This window comes from Vidua macroura, chromosome 4, assembly GCF_024509145.1.
Source record: "Vidua macroura isolate BioBank_ID:100142 chromosome 4, ASM2450914v1, whole genome shotgun sequence".
Taxonomy (NCBI): Eukaryota; Metazoa; Chordata; class Aves; order Passeriformes; family Viduidae; genus Vidua; species Vidua macroura.
The window spans coordinates 59,278,722-59,304,312 of record NC_071574.1 but is presented as its reverse complement, the minus strand read 5'-3'; the positions used below and the strand labels follow the sequence as shown (position 1 = coordinate 59,304,312).

Here is a 25,591-nt window from a genome sequence, read left to right as displayed (position 1 = left end):
AGCTACTTCCATGGGAATAAATCCAGATTGCACTTTGTCAAGACGCACACACTGAGAAAAAAGAGTATTTGTCCTCTGCTAAATGAGCAGAGGAAGAGAAGATTTACTTGTAGAAAAACAACAAAAATAGTTTCACCTACCTTTTAACCCAGAACACAGGGAAGCCCCAGGGATCTGGTCTCACTTTAGACCAGCTGAAGCAGTACTACCCCAGGTATATGAGCAAGCAGCAAAGGCACCTCCATCAGCACTGATGGTCAGAAATGCATTTTTAAATCTCCCAATCATTTCCCCTTCACGTGCTGTGATTTCCACAAGACGCCTGTCTCAGAGCACACGAACTGACCTCTTCCAGATGAAAACAAACCCAAAGATGTGCTTCAGGCACTAATGAGCATTCAGCCTACAGGACCAGGCTGTAAGTAGCACCAAGTCCCCAAAACCACACGTATCACAGAGGTCAGTGCAGGTTATTTCGCTCAGCAGATCCACTCCTAATGGAGAACACTGCTTACTAATGTAGAAAGAGTCATGTTCAACCACTGCACAAAGGGACAATGACAAGTGGGGACAAGGCTGATTATAGTCAGCCAAAATCAACTGTCAAGCCCTAACAAGCTTGTGATGAAGTACAGCTAATGTAATTATCACCTGAGGGTCCACAGAGAAGGGCACTGATAGAGTAGAAGAAAAATGGGCTGGTAAGCAAGAGTCAGAGTCAAAAGCAAGGATTCCCAAACTAAAGGCTGTGATCAAGTCAGATGTGTGGTGACAGCAAGAAGTACTGCAGTTAGTCAAAATGTAAGGTAATGCAGCCCGCAGAGGGTAAGAGAGCAGCTACTTGAGCAAGGAACACAAAGCCCATTGTTTATGTTAAATAGCATTTTATTTAAGTGGTAGTTCCTTAATTCCCTTGACACAAATAACCATTAGGAGACCCATCTTTCTTTAAATTCACTTTTCTGTTTTCCCCTGATCTCACATTTTCATCATGAAGGCTACGAGTTTTTTCCTATAATTCCCTAGACAGGGATGATGGGTTTTGCTGCTGACATTACTAGTGAACCACACATGAATTCATAACAGCTCCCACATCCAAAGAAGACCACATAAGAAATTACCCTCATACAAACATCTTTTTTTTCCTTGATTCTGATACCATAAACCTGTTACTTCCTTCATGGATCAGAGGTCTTTGGAGAAAAAACAAAATAGGCAAGAATTTATAAGGAAAGAAAAAAGTACATCTTCTATTGGAGAACTTGTTAGATTTTTTTTATTGTATTATAAAGAAGACAAGAAAAGTAACCATAAAGCATTGTATCTGTAGGTCACCTTTGAAGAGTAAACAACAATTATATATACTTCATTATAATGAGTTCTGCATATCACGTTAATGTTCCTCAGTTCATCTGTCTTTCATACTGAGGGGACTCATCCATCATCTAGTCATACACAGGCCTGTCATATGGGGGTGATAGAAGTTATCTTCAAGGTAACTCACTGACACTTCTTAATTAAATATCTTGAAATATTGCATATTATTTTCCTGTACCACCACTGGAGACAATGGTAATTACATGGTGATTCTCAGAAACATTTTATGAATCCTCAATTATTGTGCAACTACTTGGATTTGACATTAATGCTGCTAGTCTACAATGAATTATATGTAGTAAAATATTGGAAATATTCAGGCACCTTTTCTGAGTTATCCAAGACTGTCCATTCTCCAAAGTTATTTAGATTGTTTTTGCAAAATATCCAATGACTAGGTATTTGAAAAACTCCTGATGATTTTGACTGGGTGATTTCCAAGGTAAGAACAAGTTGCAAGACATCTTTAAAACACAGCCATCCTAAATTAATAAATATTTGCTCTTATAAACATTTCCAAGATGCATGGAGTCAAGGACACAAATTCCTCATATTTCCATTGTCTTCCTTACCAAAAGGTATATAGATGTTGCAAGTGTTGCTTTATAAGGCCAATGCAGGGCCTGTTTTGCAGCATCCAGAGCCTTGCAAAGGATTCATACATTTCTAGATTTCCAGCTATGGACAATGGTTCACATTTCTGCATGTCCAACTCTTTCATGAATTTTCAGTGTAAACCATAACCTTCTTCCAGGGATCTGACAGCCATAAAGCTTTTTAAAAAATATAGTCTTGTCCCATTGCAAATCTGATCATTTGATGAGTATAGTTTAATATGCTCATTCCAGTTGCCACATCCTGTTTATGTAGGTGCTATTCCTGACCATGCAATTTATTGATATTTATTATGTTTGTTACAAATGGATCTTGCAATTTCTCTGGAGTTTTCTTCCTGCTGTATCTTCCCCTGACAAGTGCAGTTCATCCCAGGGTGTGTCACAGATAAGGTGCTTTCTGGAAAGACAAGCAATGGATGAGGGAGTTCAGAAAGTAATTAGCAGACAAGGACAACATAAAACTTACTTTAAAACTTGAAAGTAGTTCTGTGCTCCTAAATAGTCAAAATCTCATTTTATCCCCTCATTTTCACTAATTATAATTGCAGGACATAAATCCATACTAGTGTCCCCCAGGGTCTCCTCCAGTATTTTGCTTCCATGTGCTGTGAGGCTATTTTCTCCTTTCAGTTTCCATCTCTCTTATTCTCTCCAACTTCTGCTATTTGCTTTACCACTTCTCTGCTAAGCCCCAGGTCCCAGCAGACTCTCCCCCTCCAGTTCTTTATTTGCTTTAATATGCTTCTTGCCTGAAAAAAATGTTATCTGGTTTTCTCCACTTCCACTAATTTTCTTCTTCTCTTCATCCTAAACATCACTATTTCCTGAAGCACATTAAGCCAGTTGAATATTCTACTGCCACAATACAGTCTCAGCTATGCACATAATTTTTCTTCTCATTCACTTTTTCAAATGTTTCAGTGTTTTCCTGCTTCATGTGTGAGTTACCAGTTTAAATACATCACCACTGCTGTTGATCCTGCCAGCTGAGGATATTGAAACTCTTTTGCACTGCCCATGGATGCTCTGCTCACTCAGCCATCATTCCTGAAGTCCAACCATCATGCTCCACCAGACCCTGCACACAGCTTTGGGGGCTCTCTCTGACTTTTACCAATATTGCATATCCCTGCAAATCCTTAAAAGACAACAACTCTTTTTTAAGAGGTATCTTCTACATGTTTCCTCTGCTAAACCAGGCACACCCTGTGTTACTAATCCCAGTACTTTTGCTACATGTCTGCTGTTACTTTACAGAGTGCACCATGGTTTACTTCACAGGGTAGAGGCAGGGAATACTTATCACCTGCAGAAGTGTTATGATCATTTCCTCCTGACATTTTATGCTATTAAGTGGCATAAACTATGATGAAATGTCATCATTCAAATACAGCAACAAAATGAAGCCGACTCCAAACATGATCTGACTACAAAGTGTGTGGAAAACACCCCCACTTTATCAGCAAACAGTAGGAAAGTAGTTGATAATTTATGTCATAGCATTCAAAGTTTCTGAAGTGATACATTATTCATGGAGAAAGTAATCTACTTGTGTCTTTTTTAAAGACACATTAAAAAGTACAATGTTAAAAATAGATGGCATTTTATTGGAGATCATAAGTATTTTAAAAGTTGGCAACAGGACTTTTTAGTTCCTAAAATGACCTTTCAAGATGAAATGAGGAAAAGAAAAGCTTCTCTGAGGAAGAAGCTATGAAAAAATCCAGTGCATAAAGAATGCATTTACCTTTAACCTGAATTTTAGTATATTCTCCAACAAGAACAGAGATCAGTAAAATCACATTCAGAAGTACTGAATGGTAGGTCTGCTGAATGGCAGAATTTGTAACCTTGCTGTGACCAAAATTGTCATGATACATCTGTAATTTGGAAACGCTAACTTTGCCTGAGCAGTAAATGAGAAATGCACAAATATTTTGAAGATCATAAACATGAGCAGAGAGCAATCCCTAAGTACCATTTACCTGTCTCAGTGTTGCCACATATATTATCAGTAAACAGATTTGCTTTCATTTCCCTTAATCAGTGTTCACTCTTCTGCTTACTTTCCCCCTAAGCAAAGATCATGTGAAAATATTGCTAGTGTTATAATTTAAATCAACAGTAAAAGCATAATTAGAAGTGGACAAACCACTGGCCAAAATCACGCAAGAAAGCAGTTAGCAATTCTGCACCGCCTTTTGAGTGACCCCACTCTGCACTTATTTCATTTTTCCAGAGGTGTATTGTATGTGGTTGGTCTCTGGGGCACGTGCTGGGACTCCAAGTGTGACCTTCCACGTCCTTTACTGGGCAAGATCCAAGGGTGGATGAATGAGAGAAACCACCAGCCATGGGATGACCAGGATGGTGTGCAGAGGTATGATGACAATGGATTACTTAACCCTTTGCCTCTATCCTTCTCCTGCCTAAAGCAGAGTCAGCTCCTCAGAGGTGGTGTAGAAGAAGTAGAACTCAGAGCAGTAGACTGCACAGCAAAAGGAAGTAGTGAGCTCCCTTGTTAAGGCCAGCTCCAGAAAAGTATCCTTGTTCAGAGAGGATGTTAAGTGCCTTGTTAAATCCTTTTGAGGCTGGTGGAACTGAAAAAAAATGCTTCAAGTTAAGCATATTGTTAAATACCTTCTAGACTCAAACTATTACTGCTTTTCTGACTAGTGCCATGCTCTTGGAGGCCGTTTCGTTCCTTGGAGGCAGTGCAAAAAGGGGCACAGGGCTCTTGTTTCTGCAAGGAAGGGATAACTCTTTGCCCCAGTATATTTCTCTGCTGCATTAAGCAAGTTCCAGAGAGGAAACCAAGTATTTCACTTTTATTTAAATTTATTCTTCAGTTTATATTAAACAAATCTAAATCAATGCATTAATTACATCGCTGCTTTCCTCTGGAGCAGTTGCCTCCTGTTTACAGCTGACTAAATGGGAGCTGGGAACTTTGTAATAGGGCAACTTGAAAAATGAATGAGAAGAACAGAGGTGCAACAAACAACCCACCGGGTCCAAAGAGAGCTGAGTTATAGAAAGATAAATATGGGACACGATCAGCATGTTCACAAAATTCAGTCTCCTGCTGGATAACTAAAAGGAACTGTATTGTCTAGTGAATGTCTAATATCCCTATTAACAGCAGTGAGCAGGGTAGCAAACTGCAGGCACTAGAGACAATATACAGGCAGTAGGCACAGCATCTGTGGCTACAAACAGATATTAAAACAGTAGAATAATAACTTAAACCTCTGCCTTCAAAAAATACCACAAATTCTATAGGTCGTTATTCACAGGAAACATTCTGCATGAAAAAGTATAAGCATGGCTTTAATGCAACAATATTGTATTGTCAGCTCTTGGTAATAGGTTTAATTTTAACTCAGAAAAACCACAAAAACAAATCAAGTTTTTTGTGTCCCTTTGCATTCTTATGGTTACAAATGAGATTTCTAGCAGCTTAAATTCCAGTGTATGGTGGCTGCACATTGAATCATTAATTACCTACCTTCTGGTAGAAAAAAAGTCATATTGAAACCCTAAGCTGTGGTTTGTATCTTTTTAAAGAAATCCCATCTGTTAGTTTCTACTCCAGAACATTTAGAAATGCTTGCCTGAGGGGAAAAAACCCTAAAACTAAAAATGTCATTGCAGTAGTAGGAGCTCGGGGTTACCTCCCACTGTTTTAAATTCAGTGCTGCAGTTCTGGCCCTCAAACCTATCTTGTGCAGTGACAGGTCTGAGCTGCAATATTGAGCTAACACAGGTTTGGGGAGCCAAAACTTCCTTAGCATAGGTCAAAGCAGAGCTAAAAAAATGCTTGTAGGGAGTGGTTAGGAAAAAGGGGCAGATGAAACCAAAAGGGCACTTAATCTCTGTCCAAAAACATGAGGCTTTGAAAATATAAAGAAAACATTATCATTTTTGAACAAAGAAGAAAGTTTCCCCAGCTATTTATATTAGTGTCTGTACCAGGGAGAGTGCTGAACATTCAAGGGTCTCTGTGCTAAGCACTATGCAAGCACACAAGTAGATAGTCCTATCTTTGGAAAGTTTTTGGTCCAGGCCCTTTCCTTCTCTGCCTTTTGCACATATTAAGTTGTGCCTCCTCATTTAATGGCAAAGAAGTGCTGTCAAACTAAATAAAGCAAAATGCCTGCTGTGCTTACCATCCCTTTCAGAACATATTTTATAATCCACAACAATAAAGTATAATTTATGTATTTTTATCAAATGCTGCATTATTTCAATAACATCTGCAGAGATCGGATTGCAATATGTTCTGGGAGATATTGTTTTGCCCTCAGTTCATAAAATGTTATATTTTTCAGTTAAATCTCCTGCCACAATTTCATCTGCAGTTATGAGTAATTTTTTTATCTGTTTTGCAGGGTCTTGTTTTGAGTAGTAAGAATTCTCAAAGCCACATGATTTGCAAAACTTTCTTCAGTGGTCTGTGAATATTGATTTAAAGCAGGACAGAATCAATGACCATAGCTCATTTATTGGATGTCTTTCTTAAAAGGACATATGTAAAAGAGACATCCAAAAAAACGGTCTTTTCATAAGCTTTTAATTTATTTAAGTGAACCCTGCTGTGATGGAGGACTGTGCTCAAACGAAAGCTTTTCCAACTTTTCTATAGAGCGTGCTAAAAAGGATTTTCCACTGAAAAAAAGACTATCCACTGTTCTCAAGAGCATTTTTTTCTCTCATGAGGGAAAAGCAGGCACCTGGACTAACCACTTGGATCAGTTCAACAGTGAATAGGTGCATCCCTCATCCCTGTCCAAATTACTGCTGTATCAGCATTTTCTCACAATTTCAGGCACTGATCAGACTTCCAGGGACTATCCCCAGTTTTTCGGTGCTGCTGCTCCAGGGTTCTCCCTCCATGGATATGGACAAAATTGTACTGTTCCAAGCTCCTGAAGCAGACTGTGAAAAGTGACTAAAGTAAATTGTTGTGGCCAGGTCATTTCAATGAAAGAAAGATACTGGTAGACTGTAGTTCTGCTCAGATAAAACCATCTGGGACTGAAAGAATGCTTGCTCTTGGATCAATAATTCAGGCAAGGGGGTTGTCAGCAAAAGCTATGTAGAAGCCAAAATTACTTTTGCCATGAAAACCTGCCCAGAGCAAATATCCCACCTCTTATTTTCTATGCAAAATCCATTATCCTCCAACTGATTTTCCAGGGAATGATCAAAACTGAAGAGACTCAGCCTTTTTTGGGGGCTATTTAGCCTGAGCTGCACAGTGAATCTATAGGATTTTCCTCCTGATAAGGCAGTCAGAACTCTACCAGAACACTAACATAAGAGGCCTCTGCATGCTAAAGTAACAATAATGTATTAAACTTATCAGTTCACTCCTGTCTCACTTCCCCCACTCCCCATCACTAATCTGACCCTGCAGCAATGATAAACCCTACTTGAGAGACCAGGTATTGTCCGCAGGCAAGTGTGCATAGACTGAATTTGCATTAAGGATTGATCAAGAAGGATTATATGGTAGTTTGCACTAACCACTGAGACAATTTCAGAGAAAAAAAAAATTGCTCATTAAAGAGGTGGTTAAGACAACTGTTTTGCTTTATGACTCATACACAAACAAATATAGGACTTTTTCTTGTACTAGAGACTGTAAGAATTGTACAGCTAATTTTATCTTCAAAGAAATGATATCAGGAATTTTTTAAGCACTAGACTGGAAGTACAAAACCAAAATCTTTTCTTGCCCTTTAAGATATGTTCTACATACTTCATTCTTTCTTTTGAATAATAAAAAAAACCACACATAAATATGTTTATAAAGAGGTAATTCCATCCCTGGGTTCTGAGACCTATAAACCAAGGCAACTTCACTTTCCTTGTTACAAACATCTTAAGATCAAGTTATACAACTAGACACAGTTGTACATATATTTGTGGTTAAGTCCATTTAAAATTATTTGGGGATAGGAAAATATATTTGGAATGTACTGTTGGTATCCAAAAATGTAAAGTTATAATATCCCAATGGTATAAACAAAGAGAGAGTAGGAATTTATATTGGGTAGTATACTGCAACAAGGTCTCACAGGCAGAGAGCAGGAATAGGTTAAAAATGGAATAGTGCTAGGGGAGGTGAAGTAGAAGACGAGTTTATGAGGTGACAACTCTATTTTGCCTAAGCTCGCCTGGAGGCGAATGGAGAAAAGAGCTCTCTTTCCAAAGGGGCTTCAGTATTTCAAAATGTATTTGTGCTCCTAACCAGGTTTTACCTTTCCATAGGCAAGAAGGCCAGGCTGGCTCCAGGGTGACATACCAGGAGCCCCAGCTGCCTCACAGAGAAGATCCTGTAGAAACACCTACCAGGAGAACATTGAAATTCAAGGGAGAGAGGGAAAGCTGAACAGATACAGGTAAAAATGCGCATACGCATACTGCCAACTGTAAATGGCCTCCATTGTTCCTGATCCCACTCCTTTATTCCCTCCATAAAAAAATTATGAGACCCAACTATTCATACAGCATTTCCAGAAATTTAATAGACCATATAGATTAAACTCTGAGGGCTAAGCACTGGTGTCAGATACACCCAATGAAACCCCATCTGAGAACAGAATTTGGCTCAGATTCAGTAGGCAAATGAAAGGGTTTTTTTCCACTTTCAGAAGAAACCCAAGTATGTAAAGTTTATAGGCACTAGTAGGAGAATAAATCAATTTAAGTCCATGTCACACCATTCTTTACAGTTTTGTAACAAGGTGTACTTTGTTAGATTTTAATCTGCATACATTTGAGACAGCAAAGCTCTTCAAAATCATCTTTTAATGGCATCGCAATTTATAGACAGTAACTAATTTCAAACTTCATAGCACTTGGCTTTTATGATTATTTCAAATCATTTAAATGCAAATGAATTTCCAGAGAGAGAAAACATCAAATGCCCTTGAGTGGCAACATGTAATAGAACTGCAAGCAGAAATCACAGTAGGAATTTGAAGCAGTCTGATAGGGTTTGACGGGAGGTCTGTATAAAAGTGTTTGCCTAAATCCAATTTACATTTCATTTCACATTATATTCTATTTACCCATTTTGTCATTTTAATATGACTTATTTACTTAATCCTGCTCTGAAATCTGATTTACTATCAGGAGCAAATGTGGAATTCTGGTTAGAATAGGACTTACAGCAATGTTGCATTTTAGGACAATGGTAATATAGTTTCTAAAAAAGAGCTAGCTACGGTTCCCCCATGGTTAATAATGTTACGGCACCATGCAGCCAAAAACATTTGTGCATGCCTTAAATAATTACACTTCTTTCAAGCTAAGCAATTGTTTGCCTACTGACAGAGTAATATTTCCTGGGAGGCATTGCTAAGCTACAGTACATACAAAATATTTGGACAGAGAGTGCTGAGAAAGATCTGAACTATTCTTAATGTGGTTGCACTCAGAAAGATAAGAACCATCCTGGAACTCCCCTTTCAGCAGCAGTTGAACAAAGCACCACAGTCAGATGGATTTGCAGGAGGCAGCAAGAGCTGGTCTACCTCTAGAGCTTCCTGTGCCTCTGGGTAAGCAGTGCAGGTAAGGACCCAGCCACAGCTCGAATCTTGGTATCATCCATCCTCTGTCAGCATCCAGCCTTTAGGTTACGTAGTGCATGTCCTTTTCATTTTACCTGAGATAAAAAAAAGAAACTGTCCACAATTGCAAAGTGACCAAATGCATTCTTCTCTGTCCTATTCCAGTGCAAATTCTGCAATACAGCAGGCTAAACCATGGCATTCAGCATTTGTAGGCGGGCAGAGACAGTGATGCAGTTTGCACAGCTTGCAAGGGGAAAGGAGAACTCGAGTGACCAGGCAGTCCCCTAATTTCTCCAAATACCTGTTTTCCAGGCCCAGTATTTGAATGAAAAGGCAAAAATACATGTCAGACTCACTAATTCCAGCAAAGGCTTTACACAGTAACCAGAACACCTCCTAGTCCACAGGAGAGGAGAACGGGGGAACATGAGTTTGTGGTGTTACTGGTATTTGAATAATTACTCATTTCCTAGAGAGGAACTGCACTACTTAATCTACTATAACAAAGTAAAAAATGTAGATGTCACGTGCTTTCAAAATCTGTCTTTTTAAAGATAACAGAAGACACAAATACCTTCAGATAGTCAGGGCTATTCATCATTCTGTGCCACACTTCCAACACATAGTTTGCAGAAATCCATGAATATTTTCATTTCTTATCAGATATAAATTACTGATACAGTCAGTACAATGTTTGTTGGCGAAAACTCCTATAGTTGAGTAAACTGAGTGATGGATTTGAAGGAAAGTAAGAATAAAATATTGTGCTTGGGTTAGAGAGATTACTAAAATTGTGCTATTCCAACAGTAGCCAATTTCACAATCAAGATGTCTTTTCTATTGCAAAGGCAATTTTTATATGTCTTCTGCACATAAATGTCACTCTTTTGTTTATTATGTGTTTCTTTTTCATTTATTTCATTAATTTTGTATATATTTTCTGTGAAAAGACTTCTAAGGAAGTATATTTGTCCTCTGTTTTGAGCAATTTGTCTTTTGCAAGGACGATATAACTGTGTAAAAGCAATAATACAAGGTCTTTTATCAAAAACTTATCAGCACTGTTCAAACAATGAGGCAGTTCATTAGATTTGAATAAGCTAACTCCTGGGTTAGCTTTGGACCTACAGTTTCTCAGGTTAGATGCTGGCTATTTTATTTTTTCATTTTTCAAACTTCATGGAAAGGTTTACTCAGATAAAGGCTGGTATATTGACTAGCAGTGATCAAACAGTAGCAAACCTTTAATAAAGATCTTGAGCCTTTATTACTACTAGGTACAATTCTACTATCTACTAGCCCAGCTCCCCATTGGCTCCCAGGTCTTGGTGACTGATCCCCCCCGTGTCATCTGGGGGGTTGCTCAGACACTCTGCCTGGGAAATTTCCCTTTGGAAAAAATAGGATGAGTTCTAGGGAAACAGTCCCTTCCAGAGGCCACCCGCATAAACATCGATGGCCAGGCTGCAGAAAGTTTTATTCCCAACTCTCTGGTCTTTCCCCAGTGCTTTCTGCCCACACTTCTTCCTTTCCATGCCCTCCAGCGGCAACCTTGAACATGCAGATTGGAGTGTCTGGCCCTGAGCAGCACAAACCACTTCACCTGACAGCAGGATCCACCACATGGAGAGGGAGAACCAAGCACTGCAGACAAAGCCATTATTTGCTGAGATCATCAAATCACAGTTTGCTGAGATTTGCAAAGTACAGTTTTCTGTAAGGAGATGTCAGTCCCTTCACTGTGAGGTTATCCTGCACAGAGGCCATAAAGGGCATGTCCTCAAAGACACCTCTGGATCCTGACCTCAGTCTCTCTGGCTGTGAAGAGTTTTAGGTTTCACTCAGTTCTGCAGGGAGTGGTGAATGGCTTGCACAGCAGTACCACTCAGTCACTTCAGTGGAGCTGCCCCAGGTACGCTGTGTGCACACAGCCAGGTCCTCTCGCAGGCAGGTGAAGTATCTCAGGGAAGAGCTAAAATCCACTGCCAGAAATTTTTATAACAGTAGAAAACACTCTTAATAAACAAAATATGTGGAATTTTTGTCAAAACCAAAATCTGTCAGGAAACAACATAACTCACCTTTCCTTATTCACACCCAATACTAAATTCTCTTTTTAATTTCTTCCTCCTTCTATTACATTTTTTTAATGTAGCAGTAGGATGCTTCTGGTAATACCTGAAAGCCCCTATTTTAACCTTTATTTCCTTTTCTGTGACAGAATTAAGATTTTTCTTCCTGGAACTGTTGATAATATTTTCTGAATTCAGATATGGCTGTTACATGATAAAAGAAATAATAGAAACTTTCACTGTGAAATAGAAAGTGCAAAACCCCCCTAGACTTTAGTCAATACACTTCATGCACTTACAGAACACTTCAAAGCCAGGAAGCACTAGTGTTAACATAAGAACAGTTGCTTTGCAGACATCTGATACCATTCTCCCAAACCTGCTGAGTGCACTGCTTTTTTCCCTATGTTTGTTAAACACCCCTTTCCCCAGATGGCTTGATATCAATAGGTCATTTTACCCACAACATAACCACTTTGAACAAGCTCTATATTTTTAAAGCAAATACTTCAGTGGCTTTTTTACTGCAGGAAAGAAGGGAGAAAACACAACAATAATGCAATTGAACTACAATCTTAAAAAGCAGCATGGCTGAGAGAGAGATCTCTAGTTTTATGACTGGGCAAAAACCAGAAGGAGAGGGGGAGATGTAGCTGCTCTGTTTCTACCCACAGATTAAATATGATATGGTAATAACAACAATTGAAGGAAGGTGTATCATATCAGGGCCAGAACTGAGCAAGTGTCCTACCCCACCACAGTCTGAAAATAAGGGACAAACTTCCACACAGGACATATACACATCCCATATGTACACTAGATTATTTACAAAATATTCACTAACATTTCAAGCTGATGCAAAAAAACCCAGTTAGTTGTTCTTCATTGCAAAGATTTCTGCAATGAAAAGACTACTGAGATTATGGGAAATTCACAAAGCAAGCTATTTACTGAGAAAAAAGGATATTTAAAAATAATAAAATAAATACAAAATCTAGCTCCATGTATATGCATGTGTTACTACACACACACAAAACTACGCATTTAGGATAAGAATTAATATTCAGTGTCTGGCAAAATATTCAACATTTTCCTCCAGTATAATCATCTTTTTAAACATGGTAGGACCTTTTTGCAGGTCAATCACAGTTTTCAGGCAAGCTGTAATTTAAATCAGCTCCATTCTGTATCTAATGTGGATGTTTCACTGAAAAATAATTAAAACTAACCACACTACTTGTGTGTCTTTGTCTGTCAGATACAGACCACTGTTGTGCATGCACATTGCTAATCTCAGGAAAGGAAACCTTGCAGGAAGGACAAGGAGGTGACAACGTAATTACCTGCAGTGGGTGATTTGAAGAATTATAATAAAGAGGTGCTCCCTGCTCACGCTACCTTCATCTCACCTGAACTCCTATTTGGTCACTCACTTTCATTGCCTACATCATTCTTTAGGCTAATAATGGAAATAGATAGCTCTCCTGGCAAGCACAGACAGTATATCAGAGCTATCCACTATATCTCTACTTTTTCAGCACCAAGATGGTTCAGTTTGTTCATCAAAAGGGTCTCAGCTTGTTTAATCTCCTTTATCAGCCCTGCTTCCATCTCAAAGCTTGCAAAGACTCCTGCTCCTTAAATTGCTGCCTTCATCTGAGCCAATGCAGTGCATATTTCCCTTTTCTACAGAGTGATGTTTTGATGCCAAAGAGAAGGAGCATGAGAGAGAGAGAAATCATCTTGGCACTCATTCAGGTTGTTGTGAAGAAAAAGAAGGGAAAAAAACCCAGACTGCCAATGGGGATTTCCTCTGTAATAAGCCAGATGGCATCATAGGATGCTTGGGGAGACTGTTTCTGTCTAATTCTCTTCAGTAGCAGAAACTGCCAAGCCCTGGCCTTTGTGGTAAAACCAGTGACTAGCTATTTTATATTCTTTCTCTTTCTGTGCATGCTGTCCCCACCTGTCACTAATGCCTTTGTAATGCAGTCGGTGCCTGATACAAGCCCCTTCCCCTCCTTTCTCTCCCTCACTTCTGGACTCCAAATAATATTTCCTTTCCACCTATACCAGCAACATGGATGCAACATTTGCTTTATATCCCAGTGATGTAAAGATAATTTCTTTCTTCAATTGCAAAATGTTTCACATAACATGGGGAAAAACAGCTGTGAAATTTCTAAATGTTGCCATCCTGGCAAAAGACCAAAGGCCAAAGCAGGGGTTGATGCAGGGAAATGAGGATCTGATGTTCTGTAAAATACAGAGTTCAGAAGCTCAAATGTCAAGATGGACAACCTACTTGAAATGCTGGCTGGGGTTGCAAGGATTTTTTAATCTATATTTATAAATTTTATTTATATACATATATAGCTATCTATCTGCTTATATATATTTTCTTTCATATCTGCAAAGCTTTGGTGTTTCAGTTGTATTCTGAATTGTGGGTTCAATCTCTGTGCATACCAGATGGATAGCAGAGACTGTGTATTCTAAAAAGATGGAAAACCTTATAGAAATCTTTTTTGGGATTGCTAGGGTGTTTTTGGTTCCTTAGAGTCAGATCCATAACCTGTCTGCTTGCCTTAAGGACTTGTATATCCACTGCAAGGACTAAATTGTTTTTCCTCTCCGGAAGCAATCCTATCATGTATTCAGCATGGAGCAGTTAGATATTTTAAACTCACTCTTTGCTGAGAGCAAAGTAGCATTTTCCCACAACTTTCTGAAGCTGCTTCTTTCTTTTTGACATGGTTCTTTGTCTCCAAGTAGTCATCATGTGCAGATATCACCACAGCAGAGTAAAATACATCCCAGAGTATCATTTCATATAGGCAATAGAGCTGCTAATGGCTGCTGTAGCAAAGGCACTTACAAAACTTTGCATGCTGTGCTGGTTAGGAAGGCACAGAGCTAATGCAGAGATGTTGGCCAAGATACAGACAGTGCTGGTTGGCAAAAACAGGACTGCAAGATTCATAAATATAGCAGCATTGATATACTGTCAACTGGGATAATCTAAAGACAATCAGATTTTCTTTATCTAGGTATAAAATAGCAGCAAACAGGCTTACAGGATTTTTAAGATGAAGTATTTAATTTCTTCTTGGAAGTGAAGCCATGTATATAGCTTTCTCATTGAGCAGCTGATGAATGTTTCAAGATATAAATGTTGGTGGTTTTTTTTCAATTAAAGAAAAATGCACCATTTCCACATTTTTGGATGAATAACAATAGTCTATATCACAGTGGATTTACTCTTTAAATGTACAAAGAGAAATCTGAGGACTGTCAACTGAAAAATTATAAGCAACCTCTCGTTGCTCTCCCCAGCAGCTTTCCATGACTCCAACAGCAGAACAGAAACCAAACCCTGAAATCAAGCCCTGAACCATGGCAAGCCTGGTCCCAGCACATCTTGGGAAGACTGGAGAGAGCCTCCACCTATGCTGCAGCTGAGACTGGGACAACATCTGGCAGAAAAGGTCTCTTGGCAGCAAGGGAAGGCTTGGCCATGGGGGAGCTGGATGGTGCCCTGTGCAGTGAAGTAGAATGACGGGCTCCCCCACCAACCACCATGTTGTGCCCTGAGGGGGAGAGCCCAAACACCCCACCAGTTCCATGCCCTCAGCACTGCTTTTCCCTGCTCCAACCCTGCCACATTACTTGCTGCTGGAGGCGCAGCTGTGCACACCCCGCCAATGTCTGGGCTGGCCCTCCGCCCACAGTACAGCAGATTACAGTTCCCAGAACTGCTCTCCAGGGCCAGGATGAGCAGGAAATCAGGATTTCTTGACACTGGTCTAATGTTGGAAGAGAGATCAGCCAGGCAGAACTGATGGGGCCTAAAGATAGCTTAACATCAACTCTTGCCTAGTGACTTCATCTGCTACAAAGCATTGCAGCCAAGGCATAACCCAAGATCCAAGCCAGTACGTTTGGATAGGGCAATAACAACAAAACCATTTTTCCTCCTCCCAGCAGTGTGTTGAGTGTTGTTTCAGGTTTATGGCCCCATCAGTATTCAGTACAGATTGCCCACCCCTGTGGGCACTCCCCGCTGTGATCCCAAGGGCAAGCCAGTGCTGCAGTAGCCTGTGTCTGCCTCTACAGGGGCTTCCTTGAGCCCCAGGTGATCCCATGTGGTGCCTTGGGAGCATATCCAAAGGCAAAAAAAGAGAAATCCTTCCGCCCAAAAATTTTTAAACCCAGTACAGAATACACCAGACTGACCTTAACTTTGAGTGAGATATTTATTTCCATTCTGTGAGCTTTATCCTAAAAAGCAACTCTGAATTTGCCCTAACTCAGGTTTACTTGGGTTAGAAGCTATAGATGACAGCTGGGCAGACTTCAGCTGGGCAAAATGATGTGTTTGTTCATTCTCACACAGTTTTTGTTAATTAGGCAATGAAAGATGTAGTTTAGAATCAGGATAATAGGAATAGCTATATCACCGTAAATTAGTGGGATACTTCTGGGACATTAATGGAATCAGATGCCAATATCTGTGTTGGTTTAGGAAGGCTCTATGTTTTGCCTCCAAAAAGATCCTTTGCCAATAGCCGTAAAGTTCATGTTGGGTGTTCCATAAAATAGCATCTATTTTCTATATATGTATGTTACTACTAATGTTCCCATCCTATTGAACAGCTGTGAATCCTTCCATACTCCAGGCATTTGTGTCCTCCTCTATAAAAAATGTTGATCTGGGAGGCACCAACCATCAAATGAAGAAGTAAACTCTCTGCTGTGGGAAATTTCTATTTAGACTACATGATTATAAAAGTAAGCTTTCAGGAAATTTGGAAGCATATTGTCTCTGAGGCAAGAGAAACCTGTTGTGGAACACAGGGTTTTTGAAAATTATATATAAATGGATAAATGGCAAAGTCTACCCCTTGACTGTGTTTTTGAACTGGGCTTGCCTGTGGACACCTTCCATGAAAGAATATTCAGTAGAGCTCTGACCTTGATAGCAACAGTCAAATTCCTGGGAAAGGCAAAGTGTCTCCTGGAAGGACTAATGCAGTGAGGGGAGGGAGCTCAGGTTGAAGCCACATTATCACAATTTTTAAACTGCAGTCTCACTGCTCTGACAATGCACATCATTTTAATGTGTGAACACAGTACCATGAGACCTCTTATCAATATGTTCACTATGCAAGTGGAAGCTTAGAAAACTTCAAAGCAAGTTGATAAATTTCCATAAAAGTGTTGCCAGCCCATAATCAGATGGCCAGGAATTCCCAGTTGCACCAAGGATAAAAACTGATGATATTAATTTGTCCTTGTTTGAACCAAGCACTCCTACTGAAATCAGCAGTACCCACATGTGCTAATATCAGTCCTTTGCCTGCAAAAGCTATTTTTCTGCCAGTCTGCAGATTTAGGGATTTTCTTTATTTCTCTTTCAAAGAGTGAAAATGAAAAGAGAACATAAAAACTCAAAGGACTCCATTCCATTTAGATTGAAGTTGTTTCTATTTGGCAAGCCAAAACCTGCCTTTGGCCTTTATTTGGCTTTTTCAAAGTCATAGTCTACTGCTTCCTTCCTAAAATTCAAAGGCAATACCTATTGGTGAGATACCATCATGCTCTTACTCAGTTGCTTCTAAAGCAGCTCTGCAAAATATACTCAGTAATTTTTCCAAATCTGGAAACTGAACATTTGTTTAATGACTTGTTCCCACCAGGAAGAGTCCAAATCAAAACCTTCCTCCCACCTCAATGTTGTGTTTTTCCTTTTCTATGACTGCCTCACAAGTGCGGGCAGCTGCAAGCCTGAGAACATGGACATATAATGTAACTGCAATTTTTTAAGCTGGAAAGGCTTACACCATAGGAGAGCTAATTAAAGTTACTTTGTAGTGAAAAAGAATGTCATGGAAACATCCAATTTAACTGAGAAGATAGAGAAAGACAAAGACAAAGACAAAGACAAAGTATTTTTCTAAACTTCCTTTAAAGAAAAACTTACCAATAGGATTTAGAAGTTTACTGCAGTTTCATCTAGCTCCCTTTTGACACCCACCCCCTGCCCCTGAATTATTAAATTAAAGGCCAGAAAGCCTCTCTTTGCCAGCTTTGCTCATCTTAGTTAATTTATGTAGTTGCCATCTGGGGATTTTTTGTTTGTTTGTTTGTTCATTTGTTTGTTTGTTTGTTTTTCCTGGATGGAAATGCATTTCTGAAAGCCTTTCACCTTGACAGAAGGACACCTAGGAATGAAGGATCCATCTTCATTCCCAGCAGGTTGCTGCTGATCATGGCCTGGTAGAAATGGATGTCCTTCTCCCAGCTCCCAGACCCAGGTGGGCAGAGCAGGAGCACCATGCCAGTCAGGACTGGAGAAGTGATATGGGAGCAGGAGCACTGCACAGCACCTGCTCTGCATCACTCAGGCACAGGATGGAAATAATTTGGCCTGGCTCAGCACAGTGCAGATGAAATTGCTTCTCCTTCTGCCTTAACCTGGGGATGAAGGTAACACCACAATGTCAGACAGCTGCTACAGCAGACCATGCAGTTCCTATAAGCTCCATGTAGTGATTTAATTTTTACAGTTGTTTACTTAGAGGCTTCACTTTTAATAATTCTGAGAGAAGGATCAAAGCAAAGCAGTGAAGCCTCTAGCATTTTCTCCTGCCTCTTTTCTCTACTTGCACAAAGAGGAAGAAGGCATTTCTACAAAGTCCTGACTCAAGTATAAAAATAAAAATTACATTTATCATATTTGAAGGCAGCCAAGTAAAACTGACCTCATGGTATGAACTCTAAGAAAGCTCAGGAGGGAGAAATTAAAACAATTAGTAGTAATTACCACCAAAATTATGGTACTGAATAGGACAGTGCCTAATAATGAGAGGTCACAATTACTAATGCACCCTTCTGTATGCTCATTTGTCTTCTCAGTGTTGTAGTCATTTGTGTTGTCCTTCTGCACAGCAGGATGCCCAGTGCCACACTCCTTTCTCTTTCATGAGAAGTTCACAATAAACAAGGGTTCAACATGTTCAGAGCAGCATTTTTTGCCTTTGGAGGACTTGGAATAATATGGGATTTACTTTCAGTCTCTTTGTAAAGAAATTTTACTGCATCTGAGCTTTATTGCCTTTCACTGTATATGTTACAAAGGAATGCAGCTAAAAGGTGAGCAAAAACTGCATTAATTTATATTTTTTCCCAAATAAATGGAACCAGAATCAGACTTTCCATTCTTCTTCAGGCACAGGCTTTACACAAATTAGGGAGGTTTATCAGTGGATTTTACTGATGGAGCTAATTCATAGAATGGTTTGGGCTGGAAGGGACTTTAAAGACCTAGTTGGCCCTAGTTCCCACACCTCACTACAGGCATGGACATCTTCCACTAGACCAGGTTGCTCTAAGCTCTATCCACCCTGGCCTTGAACACTTCCAGGAATGAGGCATCTCTGGGGAACCTGTTCCAGTGCCTCATCACCCTCATTGTTAGAAATGTCTTCCTTCTATCTAATCTAAATCTGATCTCTGCTAATTTAAAGCCATCACCCCTTATCTTATCACTGCATGCCCTTGTAAAAGTCCCTCTCTGACTTTTTTGTAGACCCCCTTATTCAAGATACTGATGGAGCCAATAAAGCTAGGACAGAAATAAACCCTTTCAGTGACATCACAGTATAAAACTGCTTGCACAGTAGTATCCACACAAGAATTTTTATCAAACTAGCCATCCTGATAATTTAACACACTCATTTTGGGGACTTAAAACTTGAAACCCAGGATTTCCTAAAGAGGTCACCTACACCATATGCCTACTCTGATATATTTTTACAGATTCATAGCAATTTTGTAATTTGTAATGTTGGTCCAAAAACAAATCAGCACAAAGACGTTTTGTTACTTAAAGCTTCTTAATCAAAAGAAGGCATTTTGGGTCAACCCTTGTCTGCTTAATCAAAATGTTTTCTTTCAGCACAAATATGAAAGTAAACTTCAAAAAGTAACATTAAAATGATAAATTATATTATTCTATTCCAGAAAATTCAAAACACATTATAACAACTCTGTTTAAGCCATTTTTCACAGCCGGATCTCATTCAAATCAATACTGTCTTGAAGGACATTTTGATTTCAACATCACAGCATTTTCTAAAGGACAAGTATTAAAAAATTTTTTTCCCATAGCTAAAAGTGGACCTAGCATTAAAAAGACACAATGAGCATGGTGCATTATGTTGTTTCTAATCCTAGGGATAACAACAAAATTTTTTAAAAATCCAAAATTCCAAGAAAAGTTCTCAGGAATTGTTATCTGATATGGCATAGACAAAAAACATCTTTCCTTTCCTCTTATAGATCCATAAGTGCCAGTTCAATCACCTCCCTTCTGGAGGCTGCAGCCTTCATCAGAGGGCTGGCAGAGCAGGCTGTCAGAGCACTCTAATTTACCTCAGGAAAAATCAATTAAGATAACTTAAGTGACTTTAAAGGGGAAATTGCTGGTGACAGTAATCACCAGTGCAGACAGTGATGAGTACCCGAGAATGGCAACTTCTTCCATCAACATGTTTGTACCAAAGTGGGCATCTCTGCATTGGTCCAACATCTGAGCCAAAGCCTACTCAAGTCAACAAAATTTCTGGAATTAAAAAAATAGATTTAACAACGCATATTCAATATTTGGTTAGGAAACAATACTTCTCAAAGTATTCCCTTATCATGTTTTATACACACACACACACACACACACACATATATATGGATACACACACACACACACACACACATATATATATATATATATATATATATATATATATATACATACACACACACATATATAGTTGCCCAGGCAGTCTTGTGATTGAGTAAACTATATTGAAAGAGAATGTCTTGATAAAGTCAACATTGCGTGTCTGACTCAATACTACAGAAAACAACAAATGTCACTCTGCTGCTTCTGCCACTTCAGCACCACTTCAAAGGTCACTAATTCTTTGAGAAGCTGCTATAAATAGCCTGCATCTTATACAGAAATGTTCTGCCAAAATATTAACTCAGAGTTGCCTTATATTTTCACCTTCAGTCATCAATACTTTTGACAATCCTTTGCTAGAACATGCTTTCCATCTTAACACCTTATTAATTCCATGGCTACATCTTTTCCCACAGTAATTGCAGGACTCCCACTCAAGTTTCACTGACACCGAGAAGTGGAAAACATTCTTCCCAGATGGGAAACTCTCTTTGTAGTGATGCAGCTCCTGTTGATAGAGCTGTGCTTCTGCCTATTCCTCCCCAAAAGTTAAGCTACACCAGCAAAGCCCCTTTTTTTTTTTTTTTATGTTAGTTTAAAATGAGTCCACACTAGTGCTATCAACAGTATTAAAATGGTGGAAGGGAAAAGATTTACATTCAAACCCAGCAGATCAATAGGAACAGAGGTTTCCCCTGTGAGACATGGCCTTGGTTAAGCAGCAGCTTTGACTCTGCTTCTCTTGCACAGGCAGCCTTGATGAGAAACACAAAAAGTGTCTCCTGTGAGCATTACTACACACAGGGCACCTTGTAGCATCGTTTGCTACATGAAATGGCCTATGCACATGAGGAAATGAATAATCTCAGGAGAGACAAGACTGGTGCTTTTGCACATATAGCAGCTGAGCTGTGTCTCAACAGGGAGTGCACGTATGTGTGTACATGCAAGAACCAGAGGGATAAAGCAGCGGGGAGAAGATATCATCTGCTCAAGCCTTACTGCAGTCAGGCAGTGAATACTGCAGATGTTGCAGCACTGGAATCCAGCTAAACTCCCCCCAGCCACAGAAACCTCCCCCATCTGCTGCCTGGTGGAACTGCTATACAAACAGAAGGGCTGCCTTCTGCACATCGCTGCTTTCTGACCTCCGTGGGTAAAGATGACTTTACCACAACCAGCACAAGCTTCCAACGATTATGGAGGATGTTTTCAGAAAACCAAAATCCTTACAAACACTGGAAAACATTACTGGGCATCACAGTAAACACTGGGCTGGAATAAGTGAAAGGCTTTACTTCAGGAAAAGAAAAGTGAGAAGAAAAGTGAGTAAAAGAAAAGTCAGAAGAAAGCAGCCATTCAGAAACTGTATTATTAGGTGTAGACATATCTTCAGAATATAATGAAAAAAGTACTTGGATTCCATATCCTGTCCTTCAGTAGAGCAAATGTGAACCTTGTTAGTTCAAAAATATAAAGGCTTAGAAAAAAATTAGAACTTACTAGATGAACAAGGTATATAAGACCAAATAATTGCACTCAAAAAAAGCATTGAAGATGCTTTTTTGAAATATTTCATCCAGTCTTTTTGTGCTTGCAAAAATTCCTAGCACTAGAAGTAATCGAGGGGATAAAACTCTAGACATAAACCCTAAAAAGTATACTACCCAAGGGATGAATACTGTAATTATCTAAAACCTGTTATGGTACCTAATAATGTGTGGCCTACCTGGAATCAATAGGACTAACTCAGCAGGCAGACAGCAAAATCTGTACCTTAATTTCTTTTCTTACTTAAATTAAAAGTCTCACTTTTGGTAGGATTTTCAAAGTCCTTGTAATCTTCAGACTTACCCTTGAATTTTTCATTTTCTTCTGCTAGTGAGCAAAGTCTTGTTTTCAAATTGGTAGCTTTGTACTGTTGCCTCAATGAATGATTGCAGCAACTTGAAGCCTGCAATGAAAGCAGCAGCAATTTAGGCACAAAGCAAAATATGAGTAACAAGTAAATGTATCATGTAATTTCCACTGTCATACAGACCCTCCCCTACTAAAGGTCCTTTTTCACACCCTTTGTCCCACAATTAATGACATATTTTCTTCTTGTTCGCCCTTCTTCCAGGAGTGCTGCTAAGGTTCAAAGTACAACAATATCACAGTGGAAATATTTGCACTCATTTCTCAAAATGGTCGAGCTCATATTAAAAATATCTTTACATGCATCTATTCAGCATATGTTTTTATTGTTTTCTATTTCCCCTGTTAAATCTGGTTAAGCTACTGGAAAAATTAGTTGGACAAGTGGAAAAGGTTGAAAACATTTTTTTAGAGCTCATCCTTGTATTGAACATCGGTATCTGAGCTTTGCTGAGTCAGTTTTGCTGAATGAGTGGCTAACTTGAAACTTTTCAGCCAGTGATTAGTCACAGGTAAGACTTTTACACAGTTGAGTCAGCTCTCACTCACCAAAAGATTCAGAAAGTTCTCAACATTGACATCTTCTGTTCAGATTAGTCTCAATATCCCTGAGCTAGGCAGCTAAGCCCTCTGTGCAACACGGTAAGCATTTTGGACCAGCATCTACAGTTCTACTGCAGATGTCAGCCAGAAGGAAAAATATGTCTTAACATTTAAATGTCTTAAATCTCACCTCAAGGTGTTTCTGAGAACACACAGACCTTTTACTAATGTAGAGATTTTTGTGTTTCCTTGTGATAGTCAAGAGTGGGAACGCTGTGCCCACATACACACCAGAAGAAAACTGGCCACAACTGATGACCCTAGCTAGGTGGGGAAGGGATAGTGAAGAACTCTGCTCCAATTTCCTAACTCAGCATTTTTTATGTGTTGCATAAAGAAGCCTTGGAGAAGGAAGCAAACCCATGTCTCCCTTTACCCAAGCAAATGCAAGTCTTATTGGGCAAGAGAATCCCATTGAGGCTTGCTTTCCTTCTGGTTCAATAACGGTTGAATTACTCCTTGAGCCAAGGGAATGGTGCTGGTGCTGCAGAGTTGCCCATAGATCTAATCCTCTTGGGGTGGTAGGAGCTGGAGTCTGAGGAGAAGACCATCAAGACCCTGCAGATATTGCTGATGTTTCCCCAGCTCACATAAGTGCTTCTGAGAACTCAGCACAAGGCCCTGAAAATTGATTCAGAGATCATTAGGGAGCCAGCAAAGTGCCTGGTACATGGATTGATGTTTTCTGAGAACTGCTGCAAAGGAAGCAGGTGGTTGCATCTGCCAGCTGCAGTTTTTCCAGATTCTGCTTTGAAGCCAGGATGAATGTTGTTCCAACAATCAAGTATGCAGGCTGCAGAGATATATGACTGGGATGTGTCCTAACTGGAAATGATGGGCTGCATTGCTTTTGCAGCTATTGGGTCCAATATCAGCTGGGCTTATAGACAATCTCACCTCTTGCAGGCTCCTCTGAAGTGCAGTGCAGTTAATATTGCAAATAAACTGGGATTCTGGTCTCACAGCAAGAGGAATGTGTCCAACTGTCAGAGAGAATAAATACTTCTCCAAACAGGCAGTAATCAGTTAACATTACTCTAAAACAAACATTGAGAAAGCACAGCACTTTAGCAATTAAAGGTCCAAATTTGCAAAATTAATTAGTGTTTCCCACAGCATAGGACTCTACTTATGAACAGCTCTATTGTAAATGTATGATGCTCTAATATGAAAAGAGAGCATTCTTATGTTAATTATCTAATTAACTAATCTGGGCACAATTAGCAGCTGAAACAGCACAGCATTACACTCTCTTCCTTCTTCCCTTCCGGATTCAAGATTGCCTTTAAATCCGTACTTTTGAGTGGCAGGGGACTCTGGTGACAGGGCTTGCCACCACATTAAGCCGACCTCAATGCCAGCAGAAGTTCCAGTGAACGGGCACTGACACAGGAGAGGCAGCAATCTCTAGCATGTAATTTAGGAGGGGTAAAGTCATCTATTTAATCTCACCCCTATAGCTAGCCAGCCCTCCAGGGAAGCCATCCTTGTCACCTCACAGAAAGTCAGCATGAAATGCTCAAGAATACAGTTGTCTGTTTTTCTGTCCATTTGGAAACCCAACATCACTTCACCAGACCCCCCCCTGAGAGCAGTATTTTCCAAAGATGGATCAGTGGCTATTTTAGGGCTCTGAAAATAGAGTCTCTTTCATTTCTACTTTGCTGCCAGAGTAGCTATTGACTTCACTAAAGTTTACTGTGGCATGAAAAGAATTAGCGAAGTGCATGCAGATCTCTGACAAAAACTTACCAGAGAGAAGAACATTTGCTGAAAGATTCTAAATCAGCCTCAGAGGATGGCTTAGACAGTGTCTCAAAGTCCTAAATCAGATTACATCACAATGGTGCTAAACCAGGGGCAGAAATGAAAGAAGAATACTCATTTTAATATTTTCACATTTCTACATTTCTACACCTGCATCACATAGCCTTTTTTATGCAAGAATTTGGGTTTTTGTTCAGTAATTAAAAAGGGCAGAAAAAGGAAACACAAGCTGAGACTAACAAGTTCTATACAGAATTGTACAAAGTGTTGATCAATTTAAAATACTTTATTCTGGGGTGTTTTTCTTTTAGAGTTACATTTGTCTGCTAGTTTAGGATTTTCCATTAAAAAATTTGGGGTACATCTACTATAATGCTCTGCCTCTCCCACTCATTCAATGCTCTCTAACAAGGAAAGGAGTGGTAGTCACACACATTTGCCTATGCAGTGCAGGGCTGGTTTTGAGACAGTGCTGATCTACTACGTATGACAGAAATACAAAAAAAATTATGTAGAAAGAACTGGAGTAGTTAATCTAATCCAATACCTGCAAGATCTGCTGCACTAAATCTGCTTACTCTGAAATTATCCTCTTGAGTTCTGACCATCTCCAAGGATGGAGACTCCAGCACTTCTCCAGCCAGTCTGCCTCACATTTTCCTTCTCTTCCAGCAGAAAAAAAAATCTTAATAGCTAACTGGAATTTCCTGTATTCCAAGCTGTGTCTTTGCCTTTTGCCCTTTCACTGTGAATCTCTCATAAGAATCTGGATTCATCTTCCCTACAGCTTCCCAATAGGTAGATGCAGACAGCCAGGAGACCTCCCTTCAGCTGTTCCTTCTCCAGGCTAAAATAAACCAGCTGCCTCAGCTTCTCCTTCTACATCACTCACTCCAGCCCCCCACAACCCTG

The 25,591-nt window shown here is 39.6% G+C and overlaps 1 long non-coding RNA gene across 1 annotated transcript; it reads right to left on the bottom strand.

The window, feature by feature from the left end:
• Nucleotides 1-2,134: 2,134 nt before the first annotated feature.
• Nucleotides 2,135-23,918, bottom strand: LOC128805890 (uncharacterized). The gene is made up of 3 exons (XR_008436636.1): nt 23,810-23,918; nt 22,247-22,346; nt 2,135-2,391 (listed from the first exon to the last, which is right to left on the bottom strand). It is a non-coding gene; the product is annotated as an uncharacterized LOC128805890 (long non-coding RNA).
• Between the last annotated feature and the right edge of the window lie 1,673 nt (nt 23,919-25,591).